The sequence below is a fragment of the Capra hircus genome, chromosome 25, assembly GCF_001704415.2.
Source record: "Capra hircus breed San Clemente chromosome 25, ASM170441v1, whole genome shotgun sequence".
NCBI classification, from domain to species: Eukaryota; Metazoa; Chordata; class Mammalia; order Artiodactyla; family Bovidae; genus Capra; species Capra hircus.
The window spans coordinates 12,076,529-12,088,960 of NC_030832.1; positions in this window are offsets into that span (position 1 = coordinate 12,076,529).

Here is a 12,432-nt window from a genome sequence, read left to right on the forward strand (position 1 = left end):
AGGATTCACTCCCATAACAATTTCATATATAACACACAGCAGTGTTAGTTATATTTATCATGTTGTACATTACATCCCTAATACTTATTTATCTTATAACTAGAAGTCTGTACCTTGACTAGCTCCATCCAGTTCCCCTTCCCCTCACCTCCTGCCTCTGAAAACCTTATCTGATCACTTTTTTCTATGAATTCATTTCTTTGATTTTGAAGCATAACTGACCTACAACATTATGTTAGTTCCTGGAAGGGTAATGAACCTTAAACGAGGAAGCAGTGCTTCCAAGGTGTGTTTGGAAGGAGACCACCTGTTCACAGGAGCCTTTGGCTCCCAGACATAACCATCATTGCCTTTACTCTTTGAGGTCTTTTGAAAGTCAGTGAGGAGTGAGTTTTCCTGCTCATGGTGGAGAATTTTCTTTGGAGTGGGTTTTCTGGAAGCAAGTTTGGAAGTATCCTATTGAGAACTTTGCACACATACTCTGGCCTTTGATTTTGGTGCAAAAGGCCAGATTTCCTGGAGATGGGAGGGTAATTTTAAACAGCCTTCAAGAGGCCATTATGGAGTCTGCCCTAAATGTTACGTTGGTCCCCATCATTATGCCTCTTGCTGTGTGCTCCACTGTAATTATCAGCCCTCTCGCAGCTCCCAACCTCACAAAGTTCCCCTTTGAAGCTGACCAAGGCACAGACTGGGTCTGTCAACTTCTTGCTTTCCCATGCCCATGATGAAATGAGAGGTGGACAGAATGGACTCTTCAGAAGGAGGTTAGATAACCAGAAGCCATCTGTGACCCTGCTCCAAGGCAGCCCACAAATGTCCCTTGGCTCTAGCTGTTGAACCAGAGTCACTTCTGAGGTTACCTATTGAGACTATCTCAGCATCACAAAATAAGAGAAGAGAAAGAAACCAGCATCATCCTTCAGTGTGGTCGCTGAGGCTTCTAGTAGGAGAGCCTTTCAGAGCTTTTCCAGATGGTACTTCACGTTTAACAAACTGGTGGTTAAGTCAGTAAAGAATCTGCCTGCAGCGCAGGAGACCAACTGCAGCGTAGGAGACCTGGGTTCAAGCCCTGGGTTGGGAAGATCCCCTGGAGAAGGAATTGGCAAACCACTCCATACTGGAGTAGAAATCCCTTGGACAGGGGAGCCTGGCTGGCTGCAGTCCATGGAGTCACAAGAGTCGGACATGATTTAGCAACTAAACACCACTACCTCACGGTGCTTAAGGCTGATGAGTGTGAAATTCATTGACACCCATCATGGGCCCAGATGATAGGAATGTAAGTCTCTCTGTTATGGAAAGCTGTTTGATGCCTATGTATCAAGAATTTGAAGAATATATATGGTTTTGGGGAATTCCTCATGGTCCAGTGGTTAGGACTCTGAGGTTTCACTGCTGAGGGTCTGCGTTCAATCCCAGGTCAGGGAACTGAGATCACATAAGGGCCATGCAGTGCAGCCAAAAATGTAAAGGATATGTACTATTTAAACCAGTACTTCCACTTCCATTCTAATCAGTCTGAAATCCAGACATTATCAAAAAAGGCATTCATTACTATGAAACATTGGAAGTAAACTCAGTCAATATATAGAATTGGTAGGTGTTTATGTTGAATTACTCAATGGAATATTGAAGTCATGTAAAATTAAGTTTACAAAGAATTTATAATTCACCTGGGAAAATGCTTCTGTCCTAATGATTCATTTAAAAAAGAACCAGCATATAGAATTGAATATATAGTATGACCTCAAGTTAAAATTTTTTTTAAAAATGTAAAGACAGCAAGGAATTAACCACACTGTTCAAGGTGGTTACTTCTGAGCTATAGGATGATGGGTGATTTTGATTATTCTTTTTGAATTTTTTGTCATTGTGTGAATTTCCTGCAAGCCTATATTTCTTTTATGCATTAAAAATACATACTTTAAAAATCTAATCTCTGGTGATAAACAAAAAGGCAGAAGAGTGATTTGCTGAGGGTGGAGTAGACAGAGAGGGAGCTATTGATTGGAAAGGGACATGAGGGAAATTTCTAGAATGATGGAAATATTCCATATCTCGATCTGGTGGTTATATGGGTGTATAGGCTTGTGTTTGCTTTGTCACTCAGTCGTGTCTGACTCTTTTCGACCCCATGGACTGCAGCCCGCCAGGTGTATACAGAGGTACAAATTCACTGGGCTGTACCATCCATAGGGCACAGTAAGAGAAGACTTTTGAGAATCCCTTAGACCACAAGGAGATAAAACCAGTCAATTCTAAAGGAAACCAACACTGAATATTCATTGGAAGTACTGATGCTGAAGCTGAAGCTCCAATACTTTGGCCACCTGATGTGAAGAACCAACTCACTGGAAAATACCCTGAAGCTGGGAAAGACTGAGGGAAGAAGAAGAAGAGGGTGACAGAGGATGAGATGGTTGGATGGCATCACTGACTCAACAGACATGAGTTTGAGCAAGCTATGGGAGATGGTGAAGGATGGGGAAGCCTGGCAATGTGTGTGTTCTCTGCTGTATGGAATTTTCACCTCAGTTTAAAAACACTGTATGTTGACCCTTGCATCCCCTTATGTGCAGTCTCCACATGTCTTTCTCCCATGATATTTTTGGCCAGCCCTGATTTCCATGTTCCCATCACGCCCGTTGAGTTGCTCCCACCCCCATGTCCTACTCCCATATTCTGGGAAGAATTACATTATATTCTTTCCTAACAAAGCTAGTTCTCCGAAGACAAATACTTTTAACCCATATTCCACCCCTTGCTGAGAGGCCTCAGGTAAGTAATTTATCCTTTAGTTCTTTTGTCTTTAGGGTTGAGGGCAGGGAGGTAGTACCTCATGGAGTTATATTGTGTAGATTAGGAAATACATATACAGGGACTTCCCTGGCCATCCAATGGTAAAGACTCCATGCTTCCACTGCAGGGGGCACAGGTTCGATACCTGGTTGTGGAATTAATAATCCACAAGCCATGTGGTATGGCAAAAAAAAAAAAAAAAAAAGGTAAATACACATACAAAGTGCTTTCCCACAGGGTCTAAGACAAGTAAGTAAGAAGTAGAAGTGAATAATATTCTTCATCTTGAATCTTGCCCAGATCCGCCCTAACCCTGCCCATTCTTCAAAATGTATCTATCTTTCTAGAAGCTACTCATGACCACTCCAGCTTTCATGGATCTCCTAATTTTTGTTGTTCATCTTAGTCCTTAACCACATACTGCCCTAGAGAACATGCTTCACTTTCATGGCAAAGAGAGATGAGATTTATTGGTCACCTACTATATGCCAGACACAGTTGTGAACTTCGTTTACACTACCTCTAGTCATTTTAAAATAATTCTCTGAGGTGGGAGTTATTATCACCATTTTACAGGTGGGTAAACTGAGACCCAGAGGGACTATGTAATTTGTTTAAAGTCACCCAGCTGGATTTGAACCCAGCTCGGCTTGAGACAAAAATCTGTGCTGTTTCTTCTTTAATGTGTACTAGTTGTTGAACATTTCTTGAAGGTCTGATATTAGCTGCAGCAAAAGACATGGAATTCATTAATTAATTCACGTATGCATGCATGCATTCTTGCATTCAGTCAACAAAAGCCTGTGAAGCATCTAACAGATGCTATCAGGATCCCCTCTTCAGTTCAGTTCAGTTCAGTTCAGTCGCTCAGTCGTGTCCGACTCTTTGCAACCCCATGTATCGCAGCGCGCCAGGCCTCCCCGTCCATCACCAACTCCTGGAGTTCACTCAGACTCACGTCCATCGAGTCAGTGATGCCATCCAGCCATCTCATCCTCGGTCATCCCCTTCTCCTCCTGCCCCCAATCCCTCCCAGCAGCAGAGTCTTTTCCAATGAGTCAACTCTTCGCATGAGGTGGCCAAAGAACTGGAGCTTCAGCTTCAGCATCATTCCTTCCAAAGAAATGCCAGGGCTGATCTCCTTCAGAATGGACTGGTTGGATCTCCTTGCAGTCCAAGGGACTCTCAAGACTCTTCTCCAACACCACAGTTCAAAAGCATCAATTCTTTGGCGCTCAGCCTTCTTCACAGTCCAAGTCTCACATCCACACATGACCACAGGAAAAACCATAGCCTTGACTAGGCGGACCTTAGTCAGCAAAGTAATGTCTCTGCTTTTGAATATACTATCTAGGTTGGTCATAACTTTTCTTCCAAGGAGTAAGCGTCTTTTAATTTCATGGCTGCAGTCACCATCTGCAGTGATTTTGGAGCCCCCCAAAATAAAGTCTGACACTGTTTCCATTGTTTCCCCATCTATTTCCCATCAAGTGATAGGACTGGATGCCATGATCTTTGTTTTCTGAAATTTGAGCTTTAAGCCAACTTTTTCGCTCTCCACTTTCACTTTCATCAAGAGTCTTTTTAGCTCCTCTTCACTTTCTGCCATAAGGGTGGTGTCATCTGCATATCTGAGGTTATTGATAACAGATGCTATCAGGATCCCCTCTTAGGTCTTATCAATAAGGTATACACAACACAACTCTTAGTGCTGTCATCCACAAGTCTTTACTTAAACATTTCCTCTGGCCACCAGAGCCCACTCTGCCCAGGAACTTGGCAGGATGACAGCGCTAAAGACTTCTCATTCCCTGGAAAGAGCCCTCAATGACTGATGGGAGCTAATATGTAATTACCCCAGCTCCACCACCCCTGAGGTGTGACAACTCTGAATGTGTGTCTACACTGGCTCCTAGAGTCCCTAGAGCATACTCCAGTTACCCCAGTGGTAACTCACTCTTACATACCTGCTATAGACTGAAAGTTTGTATCCCTTCAAATTCATATGTTAAAACTTAATATCCAATGTGACGGTGTTTAGGACTTTAGGAAGGGATTAGGTCATGTGGGTGGAGCCTTTATGAATGGGATGAGTGTTCTTATACCAGAGACCCCCAGAGAGCTCACTTCCCCTGCTTCCACGAAAAGACACAAGGAGTATTTGTCCATCTGCAACCTGGAAGAGAGCTCCTGCTCAACCCTGACCCTGATGGCACCCTGATCTCAGACCACCAGCCTCCAGAACATTCAGAAATAAATTTCTGATGTATATAATCCACTCAGAATGGTTCCTTGTATCACAGACTTTTATTAACTGTCTTCATTTCCTTGTCTCACTCTCATCCCCTGACAGCACTTTCTTCATCTCCCAAATAAACCACTTGCAAGACTTCCCCGGTGGTCTAGAGGTTAAGAATCCACCTGCCAATGCAGGGGACATGGACTTGATCCCTGATCCTGGAAGATTTCACATACTAAGCTACTAAGCTCGTCTGTCACAACCACTGAAGCCCATGTTCCCAGAGCCCAAGCTCCACAACAAAAGAAGCCACTGCAATGAGAAACCCACACACTGGCAATTAAAGAGGAGCCCCCACTTGCTACAATTAGAGAAAGCCTGTGTGCAGCAACAAAGACCCAGCATAACCAAAAAGAAATAAATAAAACCTTTTGCACTTGACTCCTTGCCTCAGCATCTGCTGTAGGAGGAAACCAAGCAAAGATGAGCAGAGACATCTATCAGGTACCTGGCTTTATGCAGATTGCACCCTAGATGGGGAAATCAGCCATAAAAACAAACAGTAAATAAAAGATAATTATAGATGGTGAAAATTACGAGCAAGAACCAAGATGATATGATGGAGAATAACTGGGATGGAGAAACTCTTCCAGAGGTAATCATGCTCAGACAGGCAGGCTTCCCTGGTGGCTCAGCTGGTAAAGAATCTGTCTGCAATGCAGAAAACCCAGGTTTGATCTCTGGCTCAAAAAGATCCCCTGGAGAAGGGAATGGCAACCTACTCCAGTATTCATGCCTGGGAAATCCCAAGGACAGAGGAGACTGGTGGGCTACAGTCTATGGGGTCACAAAGAGTCAGACATGACTGAGGAATTAACACACACACATACATGCTCAGACAGGATCTCCAGGGAAAGCAACCTTCACATGAGACCTGGAGAACAAAAAACCAGCCACACAGAGGCAAGAATGAGAGAAATTAGCAAAGTGGGGCTACCAGGGACAAAGGTCCCCTAGGTGGGGATGTGTTGCATATTTATGAACTCAAAGGACAACAGCTGGGCTGTAATAATAGTGACTAAAGAACATGGAGATGCTGGCAGGTGACAGAGACTTTTTGGGACTAAGATCAAAGAAGTTTGGAACCAGGCTTTCCTGGAGGCTCAGTGGTAAAGAATCCACCTGCCAATGCAAGAGACATGGCTTCGATCCCTTATCTGGGAGGATCCCACATACCACGGAGCAACTCAGCTCGTGCGTTGCAACTATTGAGCCTGTGCTTCAGAGCCAGGGAACTGAAACTACTGAAGCCCAGACGCCCTAGAGCCCATGCTCTGAAACAAGAGAAGCCACCTCAAAGAGAAGCCCGTGGACTGCAACTAGAGAGTAGCCCCTGCTTGTCACCACTAGAGAAAAGCCTGTACAACAACGAAGACCCAGAGCCAAGACATTTGTAATAAATAAAATTATGTATATACGAAAGGAACTCTGGAACCACAGGAAGCCACTGACGTTGTCTAAAGAAGGCCTTTGAAATTGACCTTAATGTGGTGGAGGTTACTGTCTTCATCTTTGGATGTAAATTCATTCACCTGGCTTCAGGCGGGGGGGAGAAGGAGAAGGGTGCCAGGAGGCTGCTTCTGCAAAGAAGTATGTCAGGAGAAGCTGAAGGGACCTTTTGTTTCATCAGGCTAGCTCTCCCTTGATCCCCCAACACCTCTAATTCTGCACATCACCGGGAAATAGGTATACTGCAGCTCTGTGACAGCCTTCTCCAGTGTCTATGGCAACCTGGGGCTGGGGCCATTTTTCCTTCCTCAGAAGAATGGGCTGGCTTCCTGAAGATAAGTAGAGCCCCATTGTTGCTCTCAACTTTACAGAGGTGGCATGCACAGGAGTAATAAAGCTCCAGCCAAATTCTGCTAATGATCTTACGTGAAATAGCATGAATTAAAGAAAGTCTTTCTCTCAAGTTTAATTATAGATGCTTCAGAAGGAGAAAGCAAGAAAGAGCTCAAACTGGGGCCTTACTTCACATACCAGCCATTATTTCTGATGTTCCTGTGTGTGTGTGGCTGGAATCTATTGTCTAACGACTACAAAAAGAGCTGGCTTACAGGTCTGTGAATTAGAAGCACTTAACTGTGTTCCTGAGAAGAACAAAAGGGCTAAACAAAGCAGGTGGGTGGAGAAAGGAGTATTATTTGACAACAAAACTCTCTTAACTTACAAATCAGGTGGGTGTGCAGTTCTTTCTCCTCTTCCTAACCGAGGGACAAGGTTATCTTTCCAAAAGAAGGCAGATCACATTCAACAATATAAAAACCTACGGTGGCTTCTGGTAGACGGGTACAGTAGAAACCCTCAGCACTTCAGCACAACCTTTCAACCTCAGCATTCACGATTCATCTTTTACTTCGCCTGATGATTACTGCCAGTTCCTCCAAAGCGCCAAGCCCTAATCAAGCCTCTGGGCTTTCTGGTAGAATGCATGCTCCAATAAAACATTTTAAAAATGCATAATAGACATTTTTAATGAATCCAAGATTAATACATGTATTCATAGAATAATTTCTGATTTTCTTGGGCAAGAAAAAAAGCCTGTGGTTGAAAGATTTCAATAAATTATCAGATTCATTTTTGCAATCCCATAAAAAAAAAAATTTGGCTCAGGAATCTCCTCCATCTCAAAGCTGTCTAAGCCTTCCCAAGTAAGATGGTTTTTCTCATCCTTGCAAGCTGTGAACACCCCAACTCCCACATAGAAGAGTTTGGGAATGGGGTAGATGGATTGTAATAATGACCCCAGTAAATGACCTGCCTATATCCACACCCTTTGCTTGTCATTCTGTAGTTCCCTGGCTCAGATGTGTGACTTGTTTTGGAAGATGAGATTTAGAAATGGAGTATTTCCTGCTTATCAATAAATAAGAATGTCACTTAGTCATCAGCGATTTCAGCCTCTGGAGCACTCAGGAAGGAGAATACCTTCGGGGATCCTGCAGCCATTGCCTCCCTTAGGAATTCAGGATGTAAAAAAAAGAACAAAAACAGACCGCAGGATACTAGCCCCAGGATAGTTGAGGTGCATATGAAAGGAATCTTTTCAGTGAACCCAGACTCTTGCATCTTCCCATACACCTAAAAAGAGATAAATTCTTAACTTGGGATATCTAGTTTTCTTTAATTTACAATAATCTCTTGATGTTCAGGCTACCTGCCCTTTGTTGTAAAATTTCTGTGTAACCTGGCTCATCCTCTTGCTTCCTCTGAGCAGTTCTCTCAGGACTACTTGAAATGCTATCTCCTGGGCTTGAAGTCCTAAGAATTTCTGCCGAATAAAACATAACTCTCAGCTTTCAGGTTGTGACCGTTTTTTAAGTCGACAAGATTACAGCAAAGCTCATGCCACCAGAGGCTTGGAAGAACGTGTGAATATCTTCTTGTTCTCATATACAGCTCTGTTTCTCTCTCTTTAGTCACTAAGTCGTGTCTGACTCTTGCGATCCCGTGGATGGTAGCCTGCCAGGCTCCTCTGTCCATGGGATTCTCCAGGCAAGAGTTTACTCACTCTCAGATCCCTGCTGTCACCATGAGAATAAGCCTGGGGTACCCTGTTGGAGGATGAGAGGCACAAGGAGCAGAGCAAAGCCATCCTAGACAAGCCAGCCCCTGGCCAACTCTCCAGTTGCCTGAAGATGCATTAAAGATCCTGCCCACTCCCCACCCAAAAACTGGCAAAACTAACTAGATTCCCCACAGATTTGTAAACAGTAATATCACATTGGCCAAAAAGTTCATTCCAATGTTTCCATGCCATCTTATGGAAAAAGTCAAATAAACTTCTTGGTCAACCCAATAAATGGTTGTGTTCATGCTTATAAGTCATTTCTGACTCTTTGCATGGACCGTAGCCTACCAGGCTCCTCTGTCCATGGGATTTTCCAGGCAAGAATACTGGAGTGGGTTGTTTTGCCCTCTTCTGGGGATCTTCCTGACCCAGGGATTGAACATGAGTTTCCTCCATCTCCTGCATTGGCAGGCAGATTCTTTACAGTTGAGCCACCAGAAAAACCCCAACAAGTGGTTAAGCCACTACATTTTAAGGTAGTGCATTTTATGCCAGTTGCTACATCATACAAGCGCTCGTGAAGGGGAAGATTTTAGTCTGGTTGGTCGTCCAGCTTTGTGAAAAACCAAAGCTTACCTCACTCTCATCAAGAGAAAAGAGACAAGAAAAAGAGGAGCCCACTGCCTTTAGCATAACTATTTCCAATTGAGAAGGTTTGCCCAGTTTATGTTATAATCCCCTCATCTCATAAATAAAGATCTCCACTCTTCAAGGGGTACTAGTGAGGTAATGAGATGATGTCTGTACCATTTGATCCTTTTGAGAGGATCAAAAGTCTTCTTTTGTCTTTGGACTTGTTGTGAGAAACTAAGAGGGAAAGGGAACGGCTCCCCCTGCAGGACATACTTGACCAACCATGCACAGCTGTAAAACGTTGAAGTTTTCAGAACCACTGCACACCCTCTTTCACTGTGTTTGCTTGCTTGCTCTTGGAATTGAAGGAGAAACTATGTCAATTAAACCTCTAAGGAGAGAAAGGAGGGGAGAGATTCAGGCAGAAGCGAAAAAGACTAGGAGAGGCTAGCAGAATCTGAGAGGGGTAACTGAACAGCACCCTATGGGGTCTTCCCAGGTCAAACCATCTCCCTCGTCCTCTGCTCCTCTCTGAAGCACCTACATAACAGTATTTAATGCACATTTCCTGAGTCATTTTGCAGTTGTAAAATTCCTCCCTCTCTTCAACAAATGAAATACGTTCAACTGTTTGACAGCCATAAGCACAGAGCCCCAGGCCTCCTGGAGCCCAAGGATTGATAATGTTAACCCTATGACATCACCCTGCTACCTCACCATCAGCCAATCAGAGGCTTGTGCACAAGCTGATCACAGACCCTGCCTTCCTCACCTGGCTTTTAAAAAAGCTTTGCTGAAACACTTCTGGGAACTCAGGGAGTTTTTAGGGCAGGAGCAACCTGTCTTTTGACATGGCCCTGCAATAAGCTGTTCTATGTTTCAAATTCCATCATTTCAGTCTGTTTGGCCTCACTGGGCACTGAGCACCTGAACTTGCATTAATCGCGGTATCTTTGGAAGGGATTTTGTCTTCACTGACACCGTTTCATTTTCCCACCCAGACTCACACTCGTGCATCCTCTAAATCAAAATATGCATAGAAACGAATGAAAATGAAAACACAACAACCCAAAACCTATGGGACACTGTAAAAGCAGTACTAACGGGAAGGTTCATAGCAATATAGGCTTACCTCAAGAAACAAGAAAAAGGTCAAACAAATAACCTAACTCTACACCTAAAGCAATTTGAAAAGGAATACATGAAGAATCCCAGGGTTAGCACAAGGAAAGAAATCTTTAAAATTAGGGCAGATATAAATGCAAAAGAAACAAAAGAGACCATAGCAAAAATCAACAAAGCCAAAAGCTGGTTCTTCGAGAAGATAAATAAAATTGACAAACCATTAGCCAGACTAATCAAGAAAAAAAGGGAGAAAAATCAAATCAACAAAATTAGAAATGAAAATGGAGAGATCCCAACAGACAACACAGACATACAAAGGATCATAAGAGACTATTATCAGCAACTATATGCAAACAAAATGGACAACTTGGAATAAGTGGACAAATTCGCAGAAAAGTACAATTTTCCAAAACTGAACCAGGAAGAAACAGAAAATCTTAACAGACTCATCACAAGCACAGAAATTGAAACCTTCCAACAAACAAAAGCCCACAACCAGACAGCTTCACAGCTGAATTCTACCAAAAATTTAGAGAAGAGCTAACACCGATCCTACTCAAACTCTTCCAGAAAATTGCAGAGGAAGGTAAACTTCCAAACTCATTCTTTGAGGCCACCATCACCCTAATGCCAAAACCTGACAAAGATGCCACAAGAAAAGAAAATTACAGGCTAATATCACTGATGAACATAAATGCAAAAATCCTCAACAAAATTCTAGCAAACAGAATTCAATAACATAGTAAAAAGATCACACATCATGACCAAGTGGACTTTATCCCAGGGATGCAAGGATTCTTCAGTATCTGCAAATCAATCAATGTAATACACCAAATTAACAAATTGAAAGATAAAAACCATATGATTATCTCAATAGATGCAGAGAAAGCCTTTGACAAAATTCAAGATCCATTAATGATAAAAAAAAAACCCTCCAGAAAGCAGGAATAGAAGGAACATACCTCAACATAATAAAAGCTATATATGACAAACCCACAGAAAACATTATCCTCAATGGTGAAAAATTGAGAGCTTTTCTCCTAAAGTCAAGAACAAGACAAGGGTGCCCACTCTCACCACAACTATTAAACATAGTTTTGGAAGTTTTGGCCACTGCAATGAGAGCAGAAAAAGAAATAAAAGGAATCCAGATTGAAAAAGAATTAAAACTCTCACTGTTTGCAGATGACATGATCCTCTACATAGAAAACCCTAAAGACTCCACCAGAAAATTACTAGAGTTAATCAATGAATATACTAAAGTGGCAGGATATAAAATCAACACACAGAAATCCCTTGCATTCCTATACACTAACAATGAGAAAACAGAAAGAGAAATTAAGGAAACAATTCAATTCACCATTGCAATGAAAAGAATAAAATACTTAGGAATATATCTACCTAAAGAAACTAAAGGCCTATATATAGAAAACTATAAAACACTGGTGAAAGAAATCAAAAAGGACACAAATAGATGGAGAAATATACTGTGTTCATGGATTGGAAGAATCAATATAGTGAAAGTGAGTATACTACCCAAAGCGATCTATAGATTCAATGCAATCCCTATCAAGCTACCAATGGTATTTTTCAGAGAACAATGGCACCCCACTCCAGTGCTCCTGCCTGGAAAATCCCATGGACAGAGGAGCCTGGTGGGCTGCGGTCCATGGGGTCGTGAAGAGTCGGACACGACTGAGCGACTTCCCTTTCACTTTTCACTTTCATGCATCGGAAAAGGAAATGGCCACCCACTCCAGTGTTCTTGCCTGGAGAATCCCAGGGATGGGTGAGCCTGTTGGGCTGCCATCTATGGGGTCACAGAGAGTCAGACACGACTGAAGCAACTTAGCAGCAGCAGCAGCAGCAGCAGCAGCAGAACAAATAATTTCACAATTTGTATGGAAATGCAAAAAACCTTGAATAGCCAAAGCAATCTTGAGAAAGAAGAAGGGAACTGGAGGAATCAACCTGCCTGACTTCAGGCTCTACTACAAAGCCACAGTCATCAAGACAGTATGGTACTGGCACAAAGACAGAATATAGATCAATGGAACAAAAT